This window comes from Oncorhynchus mykiss, chromosome 6 (assembly GCF_057628025.1).
Source record: "Oncorhynchus mykiss isolate SJ-2025 chromosome 6, ASM5762802v1, whole genome shotgun sequence".
NCBI classification, from domain to species: domain Eukaryota; kingdom Metazoa; phylum Chordata; class Actinopteri; order Salmoniformes; family Salmonidae; genus Oncorhynchus; species Oncorhynchus mykiss.
The window spans coordinates 36077149-36101777 of NC_143027.1; the positions used below are offsets into that span (position 1 = coordinate 36077149).

A 24629-nucleotide genomic window follows, 5' to 3' on the forward strand; every position below is an offset into this window, starting at 1 on the left:
CAGAATGAATGTAATGATATTTATTACATGTCGTAGCACGCAGAATGCCTATCTCTTACGTCATTGTCATAGCTACAGAGCGGTGTTGGACTAAGTGACTAACATGTTTTCAAAAAAACATATATTTTCCTATTCCTTTTTTTTTTTTTTAACAACTCTTGTACATCCGTTTGGATCTGTGAGCAGTTTATATCAGTAAATGTTAGTTATATATTTTTGTATATTTAACTTTTGTATTGTTCAATGAAAACATGCCCCCATAACTGTATTTACACCAATATTTAAATGTAACCTTGAAATGAAGATGAGTTTCCTGGTAGTGACTGTATGCATATAGTAATAGTAGTAATAATAATATGAATAATATGAATAATAATAATACCTTTTATTTGGCAGATTCCTTTCAGAACACTCAAGGACATGTTACATTAAAAGTAGGCCTACATAAAATCTAGTGCAGTACATAAAATCTAGTGCAGTACATAAAATCATAAAATCAAGTTCAGGTATGAATTGTATTGGTGTGGTTTATAAAAGTCATTTAGGTTTTGTGTCCTCCTCATGAGTATTATTGGTGAAAGTATGTGATTTCACCCATATTCATATTATTAACCTCTCCAATGGCACAACGAGGACATGTCACATATCGTGGAGAGTGAACATTTGAATCTTTCCTGCAAATGCATGTTCCAAACTCTGGTTTGTTGGATTGCAGTGTAGTGCTGGACAGATCTGATTCTGTCTGTCTGTCTGTCTGTCTGTCTGTCTGTCTGTCTGTCTGTCTGTCTGTCTGTCTGTCTGTCTGTCTGAGACTGACTGACTGACTTACTTGTAAAAAGCTGTAGCTCCCCTATGTGGTGCTGGAGTGTAAGAGCACCTGGCACCTCGAGATTGGAGAAGAAACGTACACGTACACACACCTCTACCCCCCCACACACACACACAAACACACGCACGTTGAGAGGTATTCCCGCGTCATGCCCCATTGTCGATGGGCCTTTGAGGAAGCCACTCGCCTGTTTACTGATGCAAATTAGCTAGTGGCAAGCCTTCCAGAGGATCAGCGACCGTGGAATGCACGGTGGGTGGTGGTCTCGGCTCTGCTGTTCCCCCACCAGTCCCCCAACATTGCCACTGACCAGCCCCTCGACTCCCACAGCAGGAATGCTCTCAGTGGGTCTCACTTGACAGGAGCGCTGGGTCAGAGTATCAGGTCGTCAGGCCACAGGGGTCTGACACTGATACACTGTGCTCTCAGGGCTGTGGAGTGGAGGGTAGTGGGCCTCCGAGGTGTTGAAGCCTAGCCTCTAGTCTAAACTGTAGTCTTGGAGGGCTGAGGACCAGGGAATCAGAGCAGACATGAGTAGACCTTTTAGGAAGAAATACCTCACATAAGTTAATGTCTCAATAGTCCTGAGGAAAGGATAGCCACCATGATATGCTAATCTACAGTCACATTTAAACAAGGTGCCTGAAATGTGCTAATATTGTGTATTATTTGTTATATGCTGTGTATTAGGCTGTTGTAATATTTGATATTTCCTGCCAAGGCAGTAAACATTATTAATTATTTTGATAGCCAACAACAAGTTGCTTTTGGTCCTCGATACATAAACGTGTAAATAAAGTTGTCCCATTGGGATTCCCGCTGTTTGTTGTTTCAGCGTTGAATGGTGAGAACGGCTGACTCCATGTTTTCCCACTTACTGACCCTTGGACAAAGTGGTGTTGAGCTGTGGGTGTGTGAGCTACGCACACTTCCCTCTGTAAGTGTGTGTGTGTGTGTGTGTGTGCTCATGTGTGTGCATGCATTCGTGTGTATGTGTGTGCGCAGATTTGTGTTCAGCAGTGAAGAGTCTGAAATGGCTGGTGTATGATAGGCTTATCCTGGACTCCAACTAGAGAAACCCCCAGACCTCAAATGAGTGCGTCTCCTGAAATGTTTTGGGGCCGTTTCTCACTAAGGCAACCACAGATACCAGGCTGCAAGCCTAGCAGATAGTCTTTGTGGGAGCATGCACATACACACACACACACACGCACTCATGCACGAATGTGCACACACATTAACACATACACACACACGCACACACACAGGGATCTGAAGGGCCGCTGTGATTTGGATAGGGGGGAGGCAGAGATTTTGGAGAGAAGGGGCGGGGTTTGGGGGTGGGGGATGTTTGCTTTGAAGAAGGGTCATTATTGGTGATGGGGATTATCGGTCCCCCCCCACCGCCCTCATTCTCCACACCCTCCTCCCGGGACAGCCGTCAGTGTCACTCACTGGCCATGGAGTTCCCGGCTCTAGCACATCTGCAGCTGCACAGAGCCATGCAGAAGAGTCTCGGCAAAGCCCGGATGGGGAGGACAGGGGGTGTTTGTGTTGGGATGTGCAGTGCAAACAAGACTCAGGTTACCTCAGGAGGGTTTCCAACTGGAAAGGGGTCAATATCACATGGAGGATAACATGCACTCATAAAAGTGTCCTACATAAGAATAGATGCTAAGGTATCCAACGTGTCATTCAGACGGACCATTCCACATTTATCTCCACATGGTGTGGTGTACAGAAGGAAATGATTAACTCAGTATAATACTGTACACGCTTACTTCAGTACTTATTTAACAGCTGAATTATACTGTACATTTCTAGAAGCTCCTCTCTGCTCCTCCTCCCCCCGATGTGTCCCTGGTATCTGCTGTTTTACCTAGAGAGCCCAGGTGTGCGTGGTGAACTCCCCTCAGGGAGAGGGACATTCCAGGCCGCCTCCTCTCCTCTGCCCAGGGAAGTCCCGTTCGTCCTCAGTCTCAGCCCCAGCTCCTTACAGCCATTCCACCAGCCCCTACTCATGCATCCCCCACCCCCAGCTTCTCCAACCTACAGTCCTAAATATCTGTATGTCAGCCCTAACCCTATCTATAACCCTAAAAAACACCCAAACTGTGGCAATGCCCTTTACAAACACTAATACACCTTCCTCCCTTACTGAGGCTCATACTCATCCCCCTACCCACCACAGGGGCCTCTATCAGGGCCAAGAGACAGTAATCACCCCCAGCATACCCAGGGCCTCAGAAGGGAGGGACCAGACCAGACACTTCCGATCAGCCCTCCCTCCCCAGCAGTCACACCCTCCCATGTTTGGCTGGCTGCCGCCTGCAATGCTGTGGTGGTGAAACAGTCTGGCCTGAAGCACAAAGACAATATGTCAGTGCCTTGGGTGACGCACTGCAGCTGCAGCTGGTGCAGCCTACACAAGGGATTTGCACATGTCTGAACTCAAGACACTCAGACCCACTCAGTCAGACAGCCCTGTGAACTGAAGAGTGTTATCAGTTTAGCAGTATAGCTCCCCCTGCTGAGTGGGGCATGGATCGTGGATGCAGTGAGTGGGTGGTCCACTTGCTTCCTTTCTCTACTATAGCAGCCCCTCCTCGTACAGAGACCTACTGTAGATACACACAGACCAACAGACAGGCAGACACAGACACACCCCTCGTGCTCTTCTCTGCCCTTCTGCTCTATGATTAGCAGCCCCTGACACCTGTGGGGTTTGGTGTGTGTTTGTGTGTATTAAATGGAGATGGGGGGGTTAGAGGAGGTTACATTAGAGAGCTGGATTCCTCAGGTTTGTAGAGGGGACTGGGAAGCGCTCCTGGCCCATGCAGCTGTGCAGGACCCTTCATCTCACTGCCTGCCTCAGTACTTCGAGGTGTAATTCCTGTAAATTGGCTTCCGACTTTTGTCTTGTGACCCCCCCCCCACCCCCCCCCCCCCCATTCCTCTAGGGCTTGGCCTTCTCCTTGCTGTGTAATATGCTTCCTTTCTTTAACTTCACACATTCCTGTGTGCAATGCAGGCAGGCAACCGAGTGATCTGGGGCCCAGTGGCATGCAGATGCGTCTGCAGAGAGAGAGAGAGAGCAAGAGAGTAAAAAGAGAGAGAGAGGGAAGGCGACAGCATGTGCTGTTACATTTTTACGCATACACAATATGTTATTAAGCAATACAACTGCTCAGACCTGCATTGAAGGGCAACAATATGAAAAGTCTATTTTTTCTCTCCTCCTCTCTGTCTTGATTTATCCCCTGCTCTGTTTTCCCTGGCCCACATGGCCCTGGAGTTTGCGCTAGGCCCACTCAACCAGAACCGATGTCATTCAAATCCAGTGAAATAAATGGCCCTATAAATTTCCTCCAATAATAATCCTGGGTGCTGGAGGAATGTGTGGCGGGGATGGAGAGAGAGAGGGGGAGGGAGATGGAGAGGGAGACCCAGACCCAGACAGCTAGGGCCTGTGCGGCAGTATGAGAAAGGCAGGCTGCCGCTTTGTGTTAGAGGGGAGGTCTCTCTCTGTTTTCCTTTCTCTCTCTCTGTCTCTCTCTCTCTCTCTCTCTCTCTCTCTCTCTCTCCTTCACTCTTTCAATTCAATTCAATTAAGGGCTTTATCGGCATGGGAAACAAGTTTACTTTGCCAAAGCAAGTGAATTAGTTCGTACAAGTGAAATAAACAATCAGAAATTAACAGTAAACATTACAATCACAAAAGTTTAAAAGGAATAGAGAAATGTCAAATGTCATTATGTCTATATACAGTGTTGTAATGATGTGCAAATAGTTCAAGTACAAAAGGGAAAATAAATAAACATAAATATGCGTTGTATTTACATTGGTGTTTGTTCTTCACTGGTTTCCCTTGTGGCCACAGGTCACACATCTTGCTGCTGGGATGGCACACTGTGGTATTTCACCTAATAGATATGGGAGTTTATTTGGCAGGAGGTTATAAAGTGCAGCTCAGTTTCCATCTCGTTTTGTTGTCCAGTGTGCACACAGCTCTCTTCTCACGAGAGCCAGGTCTGTCTACGGCGGCCTTTCTCAATAGCAAGGCTATGCTCACTGAGTCTGTACATAGTCAAAGCTTTCCTCAATTTTCAAATTAAATCACATTTTATTGGTCCCATACTCATGGTTAGCATATGTTAATGCGAGTGTAGCGAAATGCTTGTGCTTCTAGTTCCGGCCATGCAGTAATATCTAACTGTAACGGCTTTCTTCTATCTCCTCCTCTGACGAAGAGGTGGAACAAGGATCGGACCAAAATGCAGCGTGTAGATTGCGATCCATGTTTAATGAACAAACGTAAACATGAATTAATACAAACACTACAAAACAAAAGAACGTAATGAACGAAACGAAAACCGAAACAGCCTATACTTGTGTAAACTAACAAAGACAGGAACAAGAACACTAAGGACAATCACCCACGACAAACTCAAAGAATATGGCTGCCTAAATATGGTTCCCAATCAGAGACAACGATAAACACCTGCCTCTGATTGAGAACCACTTCAGACAGCCATAGACTTAACTAGAACACCCCACTAGCTACAATCCCCATACAAACACACCACATACAAAAACCCATGCCACACCCTGGCCTGACCAAATAAATAAAGATAAACACAAAATACTTAGACCAGGGCGTGACAGAACCCCCCCCCCCCCCCCCCCCCCTAAGGTGCGGACTCCCGAACGCACCTCAAAACAATAGGGAGGGTCCGGGTGGGCGTCTGTCCATGGTGGCGGCTCCGGCGCGGGACGTGGACCCCACTCAATCAATGTCTTAGTCCCCTCTCCTCGCGTCCTTGGATAGTCCACCCTCGCCGCCGACCATGGCCTAGTAGTCTTCACCCAGAACCCCACTGGACTGAGGAGCAGATCGGGACTGAGGGGCAGCTCGGGACTGAGGCAGCTCGGGACTGAGGGGAAGCTCGGGAGTGAGAGGAAGCTCGGGAGTGAGAGGAAGCTCAGGAGTGAGAGGAAGCTCAGGCAGGTTGATGAATCTACCAGATCCTGGCTGGCTGGTGGTTTCGGCAGATCCTGGCCGACTGGCAGATCCTGGCCGACTGGCGGATCCTGGCCGACTGGCGGATCCTGGCCGACTGGCGGATCCCGGCCGACTGGCGGATCCCGGCCGACTGGCGGATCCCGGCCGACTGGCGGATCCCGGCCGACTGGCGGATCCCGGCCGACTGGCAGTTCTGGCAGATCCCGGCTGACTGGCGGATCTGGAAGAGTCTGGTTGACTGGCAGATCTGGAAGAGTCTGGTTGACTGGCAGATCTGGAAGAGTCTGGTTGACTGGCAGATCTGGAAGAGTCTGGTTAACTGGCAGATCTGGAAGAGTCTGGTTGACTGGCAGATCTGGAAAAGTCTGGCTGACTGGCAGATCTGGAAGAGTCTGGCTGACTGGCAGATCTGGCTGCTCCATGCTGACGGGCTGCTCCATGCTGACTGGCAGCTCTGGCTGCTCCATGCTGACTGGCTGCTCTGGCTGCTCCATGCTGACTGGCTGCTCCATGCTGACTGGCAGCTCTGGCTGCTCCATGCAGACTGGCGGCCCTGGCTGCTCCATGCTGACTGGCGGCCCTGGCTGCTCCATGCTGACTGGCGGCCCTGGCTGCTCCATGCTGACTCTCGGGCTTCCGTCCGCGCCGCCGTGCTTGCTTTGTCAACTCCATTCTCCGATAACCTTCCGCGCACTGCTCCATCGAATCCCAGGCGGGCTCCGGCACTCTCCCTGGGTCGACCGCTCACCTGTCTATCTCCTCCCAAGAAGTATAGTCCATACTGTCCTCCTCTTTGGGCTGCTCCTGTTGCCTCTTCTCCTGCTGCACCTTTGGGCGGCTACACTCCCCTGGTTTAGCCCAGGGTCCTCTCCCGTCGAGGATTTCCTCCCATGTCCAGAAATCCTTATTGCGCATCTCCTCTTTGGGCTGCTCCTGCCTGTTGACACGCTGCTTGGTCCTTTTGTGTTGGGTGATTCTGTAACGGCTTTCTTCTATCTCCTCCTCTGACGAAGAGGTGGAACAAGGATCGGACCAAAATGCAGCGTGTAGATTGCGATCCATGTTTAATGAACAAACGCAAACATGAATTAATACAATCACTACAAAACAAAAGAACGTAATGAACGAAACGAAAACCGAAACAGCCTATACTTGTGTAAACTAACAAAGACAGGAACAAGGACACTAAGGACAATCACCCACGACAAACTCAAAGAATATGGCTGCCTAAATATGGTTCCCAATCAGAGACAACGATAAACACCTGCCTCTGATTGAGAACCACTTCAGACAGCCATAGACTTGTAAAGTAGAGTCGCAATTCAACGGCTCAGACACATGAGGTATGTGGCAGGGTCTACAGTCAATCATGGACTACAAAAATAAAACCAGCCCCGTCACGGACCACGATGTCTTGCTCCCAGACAAACTAAACAACTTCTTTGCTCACTTTGAGGACAATGCAGTGCCACCGACACGGCCCGTTACCAAAACCTGTGGGCTTTCCTTCACTGCAGCCTCGAGTAAAACATTTAAAAGTGTTAATCCTCGCAAGGCTGCCGGCCCAGACGGCATCCCTAGCCGCGTACTCAGAGCATGCACAGACCAGATGGCTGGTGTATATGTGGACATATTCAATCAATCCTTATCCCAGTCTGCTGTTTCCACACGCTTCAAGAGGCCCACCATTGTTCCTGTTCCCAAGAAAGCTAAGGTAAATGAGCTAAATGACTATCACCCCGTAGCACTCACTTCCGTCATCATGAGGTGCTTTGAGAGACTAGTCAAGGACCATATCACCTCCACCCTACCGGACACCCTAGACCCACTCCAATTTGCTTACCGCCCCAATAGGTCCACAGATGATGCAATCGCAATCACACTGCCCTAACCCATCTGGACAAGAGGAATACCTATGTAAGAATGCTGTTCATCGACTACAGCTCAACATTTACCACCATAGTACTCTCCAAACTCGTCATTAAGCTTGAGACCCTGGGTCTCGACACCGCCCTGTGTAACTGGGTCCTGGACTTCCTGACGGGCCGTCCCCAGGTGGTGAGGGTAGGTAACAACATCTCCACCCCGCTGATCCTCAACACTGGGGCCACACAAGGGTGCATTCTCAGCCCTCTCCTGTACTCCCTGTTCACCCATGACTGCGTGGCCATGCACGCCTCCAACTCAATCATCAAGTTTGCAGATGATACTACAATGGTAAGCTTGATTACCAACAACGACGACAAGGCCTACAGGGAGGAAGTGAGGCCCTCGGAGTGTGGTGTCAGGAAAATAACCTCACACTCAACGTCAACAAAACAAAGGAGATGGTTGTGGACTTCAGGAAACAGCAGAGGGAGCATCCGCCTATCCACATCGATCGAGAAGGTGGAAAGTTTTAAGTTCCTCGGGGTACACATCACGGACAAACTGAAATGGTCCATCCACACAGACAGCGTGGTGAAGAAGGCGCAGCAGTGCCTTTTCAACCTTAGGAGGCTGAAGAAATTTGGCTTGTCACCAAAAGCACTCACAAACTTCTACAGATGCACAATCGAGAGCATCCTGGCGGGCTGTATCACCGCCTGGTACGGCAACTGCTCCGCCCACAACCGTAAGGCTCTCCAGAGGGTAGTGAGGTCTGCACAACGCATCACCGGGGGCAAACTACCTGCCCTCCAGGACACCTACACCACCCGATGTCACAGGAAGGCCATAAAGATCATCAAGGACAACAACCACCCGAGCCACTGCCTGTTCACCCCGCTATCATCCAGAAGGCGAGGTCAGTACAGGTGCATCAAAGCTGGGACGAGAGAAGCTGTTTTTCAGTCTATCTCAAGGCCGTCAGACTGTTAAACAGCCACCACTAACATTGAGTGGCTGCTGCCAACACACTGACTCAACTCCAGCCACTTAATAATGGGAATTGATGGGAAATGATGTAAAATATATCACTAGCCACTTTAAACAATGCTACCTAATATAATGTTTACATACCCTACATTATTCATCTCATATGTATATGTATATACTGTACTCTATATCATCTACTGCATCTTTATGTAATACATGTATCACTAGCCACTTTAACTATGCCACTTTGTTTACATACTCATCTCATATGTATATACTGCACTCAATACCATCTACTGTATCTTGCCTATGCCGCTCTGTACCATCACTCATTCATATATCTTTATGTACATATTCTTTATCCCCTTACACTTGTGTCTATAAGGTAGTAGTTTTGGAATTGTTAGCTAGATTACTTGTTGGTTATTACTGCATTGTCGGAATTAGAAGCACATGCATTTCGCTACACTCGCATTAACATCTGCTAACCATGTGTATGTGACAAATAACATTTTATTTGAAAAAGCTCTGTGACACTGCAGGGCCCAATCATTCAGACTGTTCTTATGCCATCATTTTCAGAATACAAGCCTGAAACTATTTCTAAAGACTGTTGACATCTAGTAGAAGGCATAGGAACTGCAAGTTGAGTCCTAAGTCAATGGATACTGTAATGGCATTGAATAGAAAACTACAAAGCAAAAATAAATCCTACTTCCTGGATGGATTTTTCTCAGGATTTCACCTAACAAATCAGTTCTGTTATACTCACAGACACTATTCTAACAGTTTTGGAAACTTTAGAGTGTTTTCTACCCACATCTACCAATTATATGCATATCCTATCTTCAGGGCCTGAGTAGCAGGCAGTTTAATTTGGGCACGCTTTTCATCCAAAATTCTGAATGCTGCCCCCTACCCCAGAGAAGTTAAAAGCAATGTTTCACGCTTTCAGTTTTGCGTGAATGCTGCCATCAATCCACAGTTTCTGGTTGGGGAAGGTTTTAATAGTCGCTGTGGGTACAACATCACCGATGCACTTGCTAATAAACTCGCTCACCGAATCAACGTATTCATCAATGTTATTGTCTGACGCTATGTGAAACATATCCCAGTCCATGTGATCGAAGCAATCTTGAAGCGTGGAATCTGATTGGTCGGACCAGCGTTGAACAGACCTGAGCACGGGCGTTTCCTGTTTTAGTTTCTGTCTATAGGCTGGGAGCAACAAAATGGAGTCATGGTCAGATTTTCTGAAAGGAGGGTGGGGGAGGGCTTTGTATTTGTCGCAGAAGTTAGATTAAAAATGATCCAGGGTTTTGCCAGCCCGTGTCGCTCATTCGATATGCTGATAAAATTTAGGGAGCCTTGTTTTCAGGTTAGCCTTGTTAAAATCCCCAGGTACAATAAATGAAGCCTCAGGATATGTGGTTTCCAGTTTACATAAAGTCCAATGAAGTTCTATCAGGGCCATTGATGTGTCTGCTTGGGGGGGGGGATATACAGGACTGTGATTATAATCTAAGAGAATTCTCTTGGTAGATAATGCGGTCGGCTTTTGATTGTAAGGAATTCTAGGTCAGGTGAACAAAAGGACTTGAGTTCCTGTATGTTGCTATGATCACACCACGTCTCGTTAATCATAAGGCATACACCCCCGCCCTTCTTCTTACCAGAGAGACGTTTGTTTCTGTCGGTTCGATGCCTGAAGAAACCAGGTGGCTGTACCGACTCTGATAACGTATCACGAGTGAGCCATGTTTCCGTGAAACAAAGAACGTTACAATCGCTGATGTCTCTCTGGAAGGGAACCCTTGCTTTGATTTCGTCTACCTTGTTGTCAAGAGACTGAACATTGGCGAGTAGTATGTTCGGGATCGGTGCGTGATATGCCCGTCAACGGAGCCTGACCAGAAGACCGCTCCGTCTGCCCCTTCTGCGGCGCCGTTGTTTTGGGTCGCTGGCTGGGATCCGATCCATTGTCCTGGGTGGTGGACCAAACAGAGGATCCGCTTTGCGAAAGTCATATTCCTGGTCGTAATATTGGTGAGTTGACGTTGCTCTTATATCCAATAGTTCCTCCCGGCTGTATGTAAAAAAAAGAAAATATTTCCTGGGGTAACAATGTAAGAAATAATACATAAAAAAACAAAATACTGCATAGTTTCCTAAGAACGCGAAGAGAGGCGGCCATCTCTGTCGGCGCCGGAAGTCCACATTTTGGGTCAATCATAGTGCTCAGGTATTCTTCCAGTTAGCTTAGTTTTTTTGCTAATTCTTTCCAACGTGTCAAGTAATGATCTTTTTGTTTTCTCATGATTTGGTTGGGTCTAATTGTGTCGCTGTCTTGGGGCTCTGTGGGGTCTGTTTGTGAACAGAGCCCCATGATCAGCTTGCTTAGGGGACACTTCTCTTGGTTAATCTCTCTGTCCGTGATGGCTTTGTTATGGATTGTTTGGGAATTGCTTCCTCTTAGGTTGAATTTAGCGTTTCTTTTTGCGATTTTGATAATTAGCAGGTATTGTCCTAATTCTGCTCTGCATGCATTATTTGGTGTTTTACGGTATACATGGAGGATGTTTTTGCAGAATTCTGCATGCGGAGTGTCAATTTGGTGTTGTCCCATTTTGTGAATTCTTGGTTGGTGAGCAGACCCCAGACCTCACAACCATAAAGGGCAATGGGTACTATAACTAATTTAAATATTTTTTGCTAGATCCTAGCTGGGATGTGGAATTTTACATTTATTTTGATGGCGTAGAAGGCCCTTCAGATCATTCACAGCTTTGTAGAAGTTACCTCTGATGCAGATTTTTAGACTGAGGTATGTCCTGTATATTGTTTTGTGTGCTCTAGGGCAACGGTGTTTAGATGGTTTCTATTTGTGGTCCTGGCAACTTGACCTTTTTTGGAACATCATTATTTTTGTCTTACTGAGATTTACTGTCAGGGCCCAGGTCTGACAAAATCTGTCCAGAATATGTAGGTGCCTCTGTCGGCCCTCCTTGGTTTGGGACAGAAGCACCAGATCATCTGCAAACAGTAGACATTTGACTTCAGATTCTAGTAGGGTTAGGCAGACTGTTCTAGTGCCGTCGCCAATTCATTGATAAATATGCTGAAGAGGGTGCGGCTCAAGCTGCATCCCTGTCTCACCCCATGGCCCGGTGGAAAGCAATGTGTGTTTTCTTTACCCAATTTTAACCTCCCACTTGTAGTTTGTGTACATGTGTTTTATGATGCTGTGTGTTTTTTCCCCAATACCGCTTTCCATCAATTTGTATAGCAGACCTTCATGCCAAATTGAGTCAAACTTTTTTGAAATCAGCAAAGCATGAGAATACTTTGCCTTTTTTTTTGTCAATTAGGGTGTGCAGGGTGAATACGTGGTCTGTCGTACGGTAATTTAGTTCAAATCCAATTGGACATTTGCTCAGTACATTGTTTTCACTGAGGAAATGTAAAAGTCTGCTGTTAATGATAATGCAGACGATTTTCACAAGGTTGCTGTTGACACATATCCCACGCTAGTTATTGGGGTCAAATTTGTCTCCAATTTTGTGGACTGGGGTGATCACTCCTTGGTTCCAAATATTGGGGAAGATGCCAGAGCTGAGGATGATGTTAAAGAGTTTATGTATAGTCAGTTGGTTTTGTGGTATTTTGTCATTTAATTTAGGATTTCATCAACACCACTGCCCTTTTTGGGTTGGAGTGTTTGTTTGTTGTCCTGTAGTCCTGTAGAATCCAGTGAGTTTTGCTAGTGTTTAATAGCTCATTCTAAGATTTGTAATTGATCATGTATATGTTATTGCTGTTTGTTCTTTATTATGGAGACAAAAAGATTAGAGAAGAGGTTTATTCATATCTTCGTTTTGGATAGATAACTCTTTGTGTTAACTCTATGCCTTCACTGTTCCTTCTTTTTCCGTAGTGTATTTCTTTATTGTTTAAGTGATTGACCATCGTGAAGGCGTAGGCTTAGGTTTTCTGGGTCTCTTAGGTTTTCTGGGTTTTTTGTTGGATACGTTTCTCAATTTCCTTCTAGGTTTTTGCTTTCTTCATCAAACAATTTGTCATTGTTGTTCATTTTCTTTGGTTGTCTGCTTGACAATTTTAGATTTGATAGGGAAGCTGAAAGGTAAATAAACTGTTTAGGCTCTCTACTGCCAAGTTAACACCTTCACTATTACAGTGAAATCTCCTTTCTTTCTTTCTTTCTTTCTTTCTTTCTTTCTTTCTTTCTTTCTTTCTTTCTTTCTTTCTTTCTTTCTTTCGGTCTCTGTCTCTGTCTCTGTCTCTGTCTCTGTCTCTGTCTCTCTCTCTCTCTGTCTGTCTCTGTCTCTGTCTCTGTCTTTGTCTCTGTGTCCCGCCTGCTCCCTTCCTGGAATTAGACCTCAGGGACACTTTAAGTCAGCCCACTCAGAGATTGCTGGCTACGGCTATTAATCTTCAGGACCCTGTGAGAACCACAGCGGTGTCTGTCTGAAACGCTGCTCTGTGTAGGTGAATTGTATCAGGAACATTGTTTTTGGTGGGATTAATAGAACATCATTAACGTATCATATGTAATATCCTTCCATAGCCTCAGTCTTCCTCAGTGGCCTTGATGACCCTGCGTAGACTTATGATCATAACCACAACTGCAACAGTTCCATCCAATTGTATTTTGAAATAGTTGTTACTTGCTGTTGTTTATTGTTGAAACACATCACAACCTGCATCAAGTGACTGTCCCTCCTTTACCCCTATAAGCTAACCCATGAACCACAAACTGTTCCACATTCCACATCCATAGGTGGATCTAAGGCAGTGGCGGTCAGTGCCGTTTTAAGATGAGGGAGGACTATTATTTATTTTAGAAGCATAGCCTTATTTTTATTACAGCATGTTGGATGACTGTCATTCATATTCCATTCACCCAGCTCAATGTAACGTAGATAGGTTTAGGCTACTACATGGTACTTGAATTTTCCCTATACCCATCATGAGGTTGCTACATTCAAGCCAATGAATTAAAGTTTACAATGTACTGTTCGAGAGAAAAATGTGAGTAGTCAAGGTGACAGATAGTGACACATTCAATACCGCCTTGCACACTCTTGCCTGCATCTATCTGATCTGTGGTGTAATCCGTAGTCCAGCAGTTGCAAATGAGAGTTTCTATTAGACAAATTCAGGTATGTTTATCCCCGTTTTGTAACGCTTGCTTCCGTTTAAGAAATGTTTATCAACTGAATCGGCGGAATGAATACACCCCTGATCACACATAGTTCACTTTAATTGCAGTCACATACAAACAGCATGATCACTTTACTCGTTTTATAATTTCTTCTCGCAGCTACACTCTCCTCCTCTCACCTTTTCCCTTCCCTTGTGGACTTCAGTGCACAACACATTAGTTGTCTGAGACCAGGCAAAAAAACCTTTCTAAGCCAAACCTTCATATCATAACTGCTAACCTCTACACACAGCCTACATTGTTATCACCGTAATAGCTAACGTCATAGTCAACAGAGCTAATAGAAAATGTTAGTAAACCTGCTACATTCATGCAGTACAGTGTATAGTCAGCAAGCAGTTTAGCAGTTACACCGGCTTACTTTGACTTGGAAGAGTTCCAGTGTTGCATAGCCATAGCCTGCTAGCTAACATAGCATCCCTCTATGTTTGAGCTGGGTGTTTGAGTATGCTAAACTAGCTAGCTCCATTTGCTAGCTAAGTAAGTGAAAGTGAAAAACAATGCAAGGAAATATAGCTAACTCTCTCTCTTGCTTCTGCATTTTTTAATTAATTTAAAACCGTTCAACTATTGTCTTTCTCTCTTTGACTTAACTACTCACCACATTTTATGCACTGCACTGCAGTGCTAGCTAGCTGTAGCTTATGCTGTCACTACAAGATTCATTACCAGATCCTTTGATTGGGTGGATAACATGTCAGTTCATGCTGCAAGAGCTCTGAAGGGTTTGAGGACGTCCTCCGGAAGTTTTCATAATTACTGTGTAAGTCTACGGAAAGGGGTGATAACCATGAGCCTCCTAGGTTTTGTATTGAAGTCAATGTGCCCAAAGGAGGACGGAAACTAGCTGTCCTGTGGCTACACCACGGTGCTACCCTAGTTCTGTTGAGGCTACTGTAGACATTCATTGCAAAACAGTCTGTTTTAATAAATTATTTGGTGATGTGAATATATTTAGTATAGTTTTATGTTTCACAACTTTTGTTATTATGACTTTTCACCGATGGGGATGGTCCTCCCTTTCCTCCTCTGAGGAGCCTCCACTGATGTAAGGGGCAGACTCCTGAGCGGAGCAAGGTTTTTGGGGGGCTCGTTGGTTTGTACGGTCAGTCGGTTGGTGTGTTTACCCTGAAGCAGATTTATCGGTAGTTCCGCAGTAGCCGGGTCAGCTGGCAGAGCATGAGAAAGCAAGCGCCCGGCAGGCCCCCACACCATCTCAGCCAGACAGTTACACTCTGTGGGAAACAGGAAAGGCCAATATTATTCCTGCTACCACACAGGGATGCTCTAACACGACTCTGCTTCGGAGTGACGGATCGAGACGGGGGCGTCACGTTGTGTAAGTGTCTCATTCACACCACGGTTACAGTGGCGACCATGACAGAGAAGAGCCGCTAGGGCACATCAAAGCCCCCCACAATGCCTTCTGGGAAACGGTGGCATGCAGGGGCCACGGCCCGCTACGGTACGCATTGTAAACGCTGCATGCTTCCTAAACGACATTACCTGGCACTATAAAACAAACACACACTGCCCTGCCACGCTTTGAATTGAGGGGCTTTGTTTGAGCTGGCAACCCCAGGGGGGCCATGGTCCAGGAAGAGTAGGAGAGGGTGACCCAGCCCCCCCCCCCACCCCTCCTTCATCCCTGAGCTGAGTGACTGAGCCACTGTGCAATGCCAGTGACCCACAGCCTGTTTTCTGCCTTAAATCGTTTCTCACCCCCCTCGCCGCCCTCCTCCTCAGGAGAAAGAAAAATCACCCAGAGCTCCTTGAAATGGGTCTGGGACAGGGTGAGCCAGGGCTGGGTAACTCCCTGCAGCCTGCCTGGTTAGAGGAGGCATCATTTCTCATGCAGCAGAGAGTGAGAGAGTGGAACAGGTCAGACCTAGCTCAGCCTGACCCATAGAGAACCACTCAGTGGACTAGAGAGTCTCTGTATAACTATTACGTGTATCTAACGTTGGAAAATAAACTGTGTGTAAGGCGAACGCTGACGGAGTGGCAAAATGGGCTGACGATATGAAAGGCTGGGATAATTAATGGTGGCCACGGACAATGAAATGAAAAATAAGTGGTTATTAATCATGAGGAGAAAAATAAAATGGATACTGTGTGTGCATGTGTGTGTCTGTGTGTACGTGCATGTATGTGTGTCTGCTGCTCTGCATATTTGTCTGCATTGATGTCTTTGTGTGCGTATGGGTGTCTGCATTTGTCCGACTGTGTATGTATGGGTGTCTGCATCGATGTATTTTTGTGCGTATGGGTGTCTGCATTTGTCCGACTGTGTATGTATGGGGTGTGTAAGTGTACATATACGAGTCTGGCTAACATTTACAGCGGCTCAATGTGTATCTATCATTTCCTCTGCGCTTACTTGCCACTTCAGTCGCTGTACACCCAGTGTAAACAACATTTATCATGACATGCAAATTAGTGTCTTTACCTCCAGCCCCAACAAAGAGGACCATTGAAGGCTGCCTGGGCATTTAGAACCATGTTGAATTTGATACTCCAGATTATAGGCTTATTCCAGACATTGTGTAGTGGTTTTCTGTCACTCACACTCAGTAAACGCTCCCCGTTACAAATAGCTTGGGCATCCTGGACCCATCATTTAGGTTATGACCAATATGCACTCCTATAAACTGACAGGCCCAGCCACCCGGCTGCAGCAGAAACTATTTATCTCTCTCTCCTTTTCTCCCTCCTCACTATCCCTCCCTCTCTCTCCATTTCTCTCTCTCACTACCTCCCCCCTCTCTTTCACTCTCTCTCCACCCCCGTCTCTCTCGCTTTCTCTCTCACTACCCCCTTCTCTCTCCCGTTCTCTTTCTCACTAATCCCCCTCTTTCCCGTTCTCTTTCTCCCTAACCCCCTCTCTCTCCCTTTCTCTCTCTCACTACCCCCTTCTCTCTCCCTTTCTCTCTCTCACTACCCCCTTCTCTCTCCTGTTCTCTTTCTCACTAATCCCCCTCTTTCCCGTTCTCTTTCTCCCTAACCCCCCCCTCTCTCCCTTTCTCTCTCTCACTACCCCCTTCTCTCTCCCGTTCTCTTTCTCCCTAACCCCCCTCTCTCTACCTTTCTCTCTCTCTCACTACCTCCCCTCTCTCCCATTCTCTTTCTCCCCAACCCCCCCATCTCTCTACCTTTCTCTCTCTCTTTCACTACCCCCTCCCCCCTCCTCTCTCTCTCTCTCTGGGAGGTGGTATGTGTCTGTGTGTGCTGCTGATTGTAGTAATTTTGCGGTGGGAGGCTGAGAGGCACCTCTGGGTACAGTACATCAGCCCTGGCCTGCAGCTCCAGTGTAGCTGTGAAATATGACAAGAGGCCCCCAATGGGAGAGCAAAGATCTATGTGGCACTAATAAGCACTATCTCTCCAGGAAATCACACCCACAGATAGACCCAACACAGCAAGTCCTCTATAGCAGCTAAACCCTGTCTCCCAAAAGCCTTTTGACACTCTCTCTCTCTCTCTCTCTCTCTCTCTCTCTCTCTCTCTCTCTCTCTCAATGTGGGTTAAGACATGTTCTCTGTGCTGCTTCAAGTGCGGCAGGCTTTGGGTTTGACATGAGCTGCCTTCTATTAAGACATGCCCGTGACAAGGCAACAATACCGTCAGATCTGTGCTAATAAACGTCAGCCCTTTCACACAAAAGAAGCAGAAAGCCACAATAAGACACTGATCTTACCTGGCTGTATGTGTTGTGTGTGTTCACCTGCGACAGGGCCAGTTGTCAAGGAGTAAGGAGGGATGAGCTCATGAATGCTGGGCCAGGGACAGATTGAGGAGCATGTTTAATACTGAGACAAACTGGTGTGGCCTGTCTCGAATCCTGGCTTTATCCTACCCTTTGACTGAGAAAGTCAAGACCTCTGCTCGATGGGAGAGAGTGAGACAAAAAGAGAGAATGACAGAGGAGAGAGAAAGGGGAAAGAGATGGAGAGAGAACGAGAGAGAGAGGATCCAGATGGGGCCCTTTGAACAAGTTTTGAATGAGAGACTCATTAAGACCACTCTGCCAAGTAACGATAAGGGGGAATGAGGGAACATACAAACTACAGGTGTGCCCCCCTCTCGCCGCACACACACTAACTTGCTAACCACACCGCCTGCATTGCGTGCGCGAGCGTTGCAAAATAAATTGACACACGTTATTCAATAAATTCATCCCAACTGCAACTGGCGTCTGGTGTGGATAGACAACATCAACATGCGCAAGATTGTGCGCGCGGACGCATGGATGTGCCCGGTAAGAAAGTGTAACATCCAAACACATACACAGACACACACGTCTACATTGAACAAAAATATAAACGCAACATGTAAAGTGTTGTTTCCATGTTTCATGAGCTCAAATAAAAGATCCCAGAAATGTTCCATACGCACAAAAAGCTTATTTCTCTAAAATGTAGTGAACAAATGTTTACATCCCTGTTAGTGAGCATTTCTCCTTTGCCAAGATAATCCATCCACCTGACAGATGTGGCATATCAAGAAGCTGATTAAACAGCATGATCATTACACATTAAAATGTGCAATTTTGTCACACAACACAATGCCACAAATGTCTCAAGTTTTGAGGGAGCGTGCAATTGGCATGCTGACTGCATGAATGTCCACCAGAGCTGTTGCCAGAGAATTGAATGTTAATTTCTCTACCATAAGCCACCTCCAATGTCATTTTAAGGAATTTAGCAGTACGTCCAATGGCTTCACAACTGACTAGTATTCTGATCCACGCACCTACTTTCGTTTGAAAGGTATGTGTGACCAAAAAATGCATATCTGTATTCCCAGTCATGTGAAATCCATAGATTAGGGCCAAGTTTATTTATTTAAATTGACTGATTTCCTTTTATGAACTGTAACCTAGTAAAACCTTTGAAATTGTTGTACGTTGCGTTTTATATTTTTGTATAGAGTGTCTTCTTGGCGGCATGGGCAGCTGCAGCCGTTTCCCAGCAGCCCCATGCGATGTGAGGTGGGTTTAGTCATATCTCCATGGGTTTAGTGGTCTTTATGAGGGCAGATCCTCTGTGTGTGCCTCCCTGCCCTGGCACAGCTGACACGGCAATAAACACGCCTTGCAGCCACCATGTAGACAGTGCCACATAGTGAGGGGATTAGGAGAGTAAAAGTCTCAGACACACACACACACACACACACACACACACACACACACACACACACACACACACATATTCAGGAATACACAGATACACTAACTAAAAGTGTGAAAACCCATTGAAGATGATGAAATCAGGAAAATATGTTTCCATGACTACTAATAACTCTCTGTCTCTCTCTCCTTCTCTCCCCTGTTGCTGATTTATGGTTTTATAGTGTTTTGTCAGCAGAGAATTCCACAGGAAACCGTTGTGATTAAGAAATATAGATGTTGAATACATCTATTTACTTTCCCAAAAAGTATCATTAGTGAAGTTCTGGTTGTTTCATTTGTCTCTGACTGGGAGTTTGGCATGGAACACATATGCAGGCCCTGGGCCTGTCCTATGATTCCTTATTCAGTGCCCCAAATGGGACACTATTCCCTATATAATGCACAAAAGTAGTGCACTGTAAAGGGAATAGGGTGCCATTTGGGACGCCCCCTTAGTGTGATGACTTCATTAGGACTTCATTTGCCTCTCTGTAAACACGCTGGTCTCCGTGAGATATGAACTCATAATGATACAACCTGGCCTCATTGATCTCATACAAGTGTTCTGAAGCACACTGACCGAAACGAGCAAAAAATAAATAAACAAGCATCAATAAAGGTCTTAGTGATTGGAGGAAAGCCTTTGAGGTTAAATGCTGCTGTATAGAGCTACGAAACCAGGACTAAGAGAGTTTAAAATGTGCAGTTCACTCCATACTGAGCCTACTGTGAGATTTCATGTGAGAGAGGGGAGTGTGTGAGTTTTGAGGGGTTCGACGTTGATCAGTGAATGTTTTGGGGCTCTAATGTCCACTGCTCTGCTCCCAGTGTGTGGTGGGTCAGGGAGAGTTTGATATATGCTCCTGGTTCTGTGTTTGTTTGTTTGTGTGTGTGTGTGTGTGTGTGTGTGTGTGTGTGTGTGTGTGTGCAGTGATTCATGAGTAGGCCTCTCTCCCTGGCTGCAATGTTGAGCACTCGACCCCGGCCTGTCAACCGCACCAGGCCTCACAATAAATTAGTGATCATTTGAAGTGACATTAGTGAGCCTGCACGTTGTCGCTGTGTGTAGGTTCATGCGTGTGTGTGTTAGGCCTGCCTGGTTTAGAGAGAGTGATTTACGCCGCGCCTGTAGCACATCATTTATCCAGCGTTTAGAGGATAGTTTGCTAATACCCTGCGAGTCCTCCAGGTTTTCACTACGAAATGAGCCATTGTCAGTTATTTAATCCAATCAAAATCTGAAGTCAGTGTGCTACATAAACAGGACTATGACAATGCTAATATTATTAAAAGCAGTATTAATCTCTTGACACAATTAATGAAGTCTCTTTTCCAGGCTGTGCTGCTGACATGCCTGGGGGTGATATCTATGCTTGATCATTTAGTAAGTAACTTTACAGCATGTTCTCTTTGTGTACTAAAATCACCTCCCTGTTTTCCCCTCAGTTAATGAAAAGAGAGAGCGCTTGTCAACGCTTGCTCAAACATGCAGAATTTCAATAAAAGGAAGAGTCAATTAAAAACTGGTTTCCTGGAGAAATCCCACAGAGATGTTAGAGTACCACCTACTGTGGGCGTGTCTGTGTCAGGTATGTCAACCACATCACCTGGGAGAAGGAAGAGGAAGAATGAATCATGTGTAGTCTAACCTCTTTATGAGAATACTAGCCTGGTAAAAGATCTGTTTGTGCTGTCTTGTCAAAACACATCTGGGACCAGGCTAAGGGAATACTGGTTGCCATTAAGACTGGTGGTCCTGTTGGCCCTACTGAACTGGCTTCAGTTTGTCAGTCCCAGTTCCAACAGGTTTCAGTCAAGGGGGTACGTGTCCTGTGAGGCCCCAAAGGATGCTGGGTAGGATTAGTCGGGAGGGGTCGGGTGTCTGTTGACGCCGACCCCCTGCTCTCCTGGAGGGAAAGGGAAAGCCACACTGTGGTGTGTTTCAGAGCACTGTGTCTTTCAGGTGCCTCACCAGCCCTGGTAACTTCTCAAAGGCGTCCTTCTTTCCCCTCCAACTCTGGGAGTGGAGTCAGGAGCCAACCCCCAACATTAATGCAAAGACAATCCCTAATTGCAGGATCACGTTACAAGCAAATTCTTCTCAAGCCCATTAACAATTGTACTTAATTACAAGGTATAGGAGGGGGGAGGGAGAGAGATCTTAGGTTACATCTCACACACATACACACAATAGGTGGTAGACCTCCCAGTCCCAGACTAAAGCTTTCATTCATTGCTGTCTTTGTGCGGTGGGGATTTGGTTGAGTTAAACAGAGGATCAGAAGAGTGACTCGCACATTGTCAGTGTCACAGGCAGCTATTCCAATATTACACTAAGTCTATAGTGTGAAGTTGTCAAGAAGACATCTGTATTTTCCAATTATAATTTGACAGCTGAATGCGCATCAGTCTAAAAATAAAGAGAGTGCTACAAAGTAACCAGGCATGAGCTCTAAGTCCCTTGTAAACTATCATAATACCCAGGCAGATGTTTCCATTGACAATGGGATGTTCAACTAGTGACACATCCATGGTTTACACTTGTTTTTATCCTGAAATCAAGGCCAGGATATAGGTTAGTCACGTCATCTTTCTCGATGCTGTCGAGACAGATTGACAGGTTACATATACTGCCAATGCCCCATAACTCTTTCCATTCACCAACAAGCCCCAGCAGAGACATGAGCTGAATCCCAGATGGCACCCTATTCCTTATATGGTGCACCACTTTTGACCAGAGTCCTATTGGACCCTGGTCAAAAGTAGTGCACTAGATAGGGAATAGGGTGCCATTTGGGACACAGCCATGCACTGCAATGTACTTGAGCTGCTGCTGCTAGATTCATTTGATCGCCGTCTATTTATGCTGAAGAGGCATCCATTGTGTGCCTTCAGTTTCCTGGGCTTGTGCTGTGCTCCCTATACCCAGAGCCGCCTCTTCCTATAGGTGACTACACACCGTGTTAACTCTCTACTGTTGAGAGTTAGAAAAGTAGAATACACAAGGTGCCATTTTGAAATTTGGTAGTGCATTATATTTGTTGTTCTGTTGCTAGGTAAGTTAGCCGAGCCAGCTGTCTAACCCTTGTAGTAGGCCTAATCATCACTAAATTACAGACCAGGCACGCAGGGCATGTTCTCCGGGGCCCTGACCCCCAGGGGGCCCACATTGATTTTGTTAGTCACTCTCATACACATATCATATGAGCATGGCATAAGTCATGGCAAAATGTAAGGAATTGCAGAAAATGTGCTTTAAAACTGCAACACTTTCTCTTCACCCCATGGCAAAATGTGTAGAACTGCAAGAAATGAACTTTGACACTGCAAAATAAATCATCCACTGCCAAGAGAAGGGGCACTCAAAAGTTTTGCCCTTCAGTGGGGTATGCCTACCCAGAAACTAGCTGCTCCCTGTGGGATCGGTGCTTTAGAGCCTCCCTTTGTCCTGACTCCCGTGCCCTCCAAGCTGTCCAAACACACAGTACCTGAGAGAGGATTATGGGAGTCTGGTGGCTGGGAGGAGCACTCCCGCCCTGTCTGCAAGGAGGAGAGGAGAGAAGGGGACACGTAGAGGAGGGGAGGAGGTGTTGAGGCTGTTCCTGCGCCCATCAGACCCGGTGCTCTAAGCCTGCCTTATTGAATTGTCTCTTGCCTTTATGAAGAGGGGCCAACAGGTGTCAGTCTCAGCAGGGTAAGGTGGTCGACTTAGAATGTCCACTTTGACCCCCAGCAGTAACTTGGACAGCTGTGGTGGTGGCTGTAGGAAAAACGGTTGAGGTGGGGGGTGATATAATGCATCCACATTAAATGTAAAATGAAATTTAACAGAATGAAAGGTTTTGCATGTATTCCTTGGTAAAGACATTGAATGTGCACATGTATAGATCCAGGCCATGATTTTCATTCCAGTGGGTTCAAATTATGTTGGTCAAAATGATACCTGTCACTTTATGTATGGTGTCATATGAGTACTGTAGTTAGAGAGCAAAATGGCTGCAGTGTGAGAAACAATGAATCAAGGAAGTGTTTGTTTGAAAACTATGAAATAAAATAGTCCTGTAATTGTTTCCTCTGATTATTTGCCTGGAAAATAAAGTTAGCTGAACTACTATCACAAAATAACTTAATATCATCAGCAAGGAAGGGCAGATTTTTCCTTTGTTGATTGATTCTACTGCATTTACTATGGGATTATGATTTATCTTCTTGTGGACATACATCTGTTCAGGAAGGACAGGTGATTGTTAGAAGCAGCGATTATTACTGTACCTTTATTATCTAGGCTTGATGGGTGCTGCTTTTTGAATTGAAAACCTCAGGCCTATTTTCACAGGAACCTCCAAACCATGCCAGACCTGGTGATGAGATCAGACCGCTCTCCCTGACCGTAGCTGACACCAAGTCATTCTCAGGGATACTCAAGGTCAATCCAGCCACCCCGGAGGCGACATCACGGGCCTAGATGTGTTTATTAAGGCTCCCTTGGTAACAGCAAAGCAAATAGCTGGCTCTGGTTTTGTTGCTTTTGGCTCCATTTGTCTCTCTCCCTCTCTCCATCTCTCTTGCCCCATCTTCTTCACCCCCCCCCCTCCTCCCCTGTCTCTATTCCAGCTGCAGATGGGACCAGGGAAACCCCAAGTCAAGACAGCCAGTCAACCAGTCAGTCAGTCAGTCAGTCAGCTCTATAGAGGGCACTGCAAATCAGAACCCTGCAACAATGATGTTATCCTGGCAAGGATGAAGGACTCAACCCCAATGACATGATGTAGCGAACTCAACTCAGCGAACCGCATTACTGCATTATATTATAATATATAGTATGCGTTGTTTAATGTTCACCCGTGGATTATATTTCACACAATGATACAGATGAGGTTAGACATGGTGTACGAAAAATAATGACATTTTATGTAGTGTAATGTATATTGAAACAGGTGTTGAATCTGCCATGTCTATAAACCATTTGATATCCTTTCAATCCAGCCAAGATCAGACCAGAAATTGGATCGGTCATTCCGATATATCACACTCTTTACCTTGAGAGAATCCCTAGTGTGTGGTTCTGTGCTGTGAATTTAAGTTAAATATGTTTCTTATTGGTAACATTCTCAATGGGCCAGAACAAAAGTTCTGACTAGTCGCTGCATGTGTTGACGAGCGTGAGACATTTGTTTGCCCAGCACTAAAATGGTTTCCATTGAGATGATCTGCGTGGCTCTGTTCTTTCTAATGTTGTACTAACTGGGGAATGTTTAAGGCAGCAGAGCACTTGTGATGTGCGAAAGAGACAGATGACTCTAAATCTGATGATTAGCTGAGTAAACTCAGAGATGTGTCACTTGTGCACAGACGAGGGTTGAAATACAGCCGGAATTCTGGCTGTGAATGTGTCATACCTGAATGCATTCTGACACACAACAAGAGATTAGTTGTTCACTTCGCAGCAGTTCTTTACACTCCCAACAGTCCAACACATACCCGCGGCTTATGAGGCGAAAGTGGAGAG

At 45.9% G+C, this 24629-nt stretch overlaps 1 long non-coding RNA gene across 1 annotated transcript in view; it reads left to right on the forward strand.

Annotated features, from left to right (window-relative positions):
• The window catches only part of LOC149982843 (uncharacterized), a 39492-nt gene extending 15168 nt beyond the window's left edge, over nucleotides 1-24324 (forward strand). Inside the window, exons 2-3 of the long non-coding RNA XR_016496636.1 lie at nucleotides 20457-20504; nucleotides 23457-24324. This is a non-coding gene — a long non-coding RNA (uncharacterized LOC149982843). The remainder of the gene's footprint in view (nucleotides 1-20456; nucleotides 20505-23456) is intronic.
• Nucleotides 24325-24629: the final 305 nt, after the last annotated feature.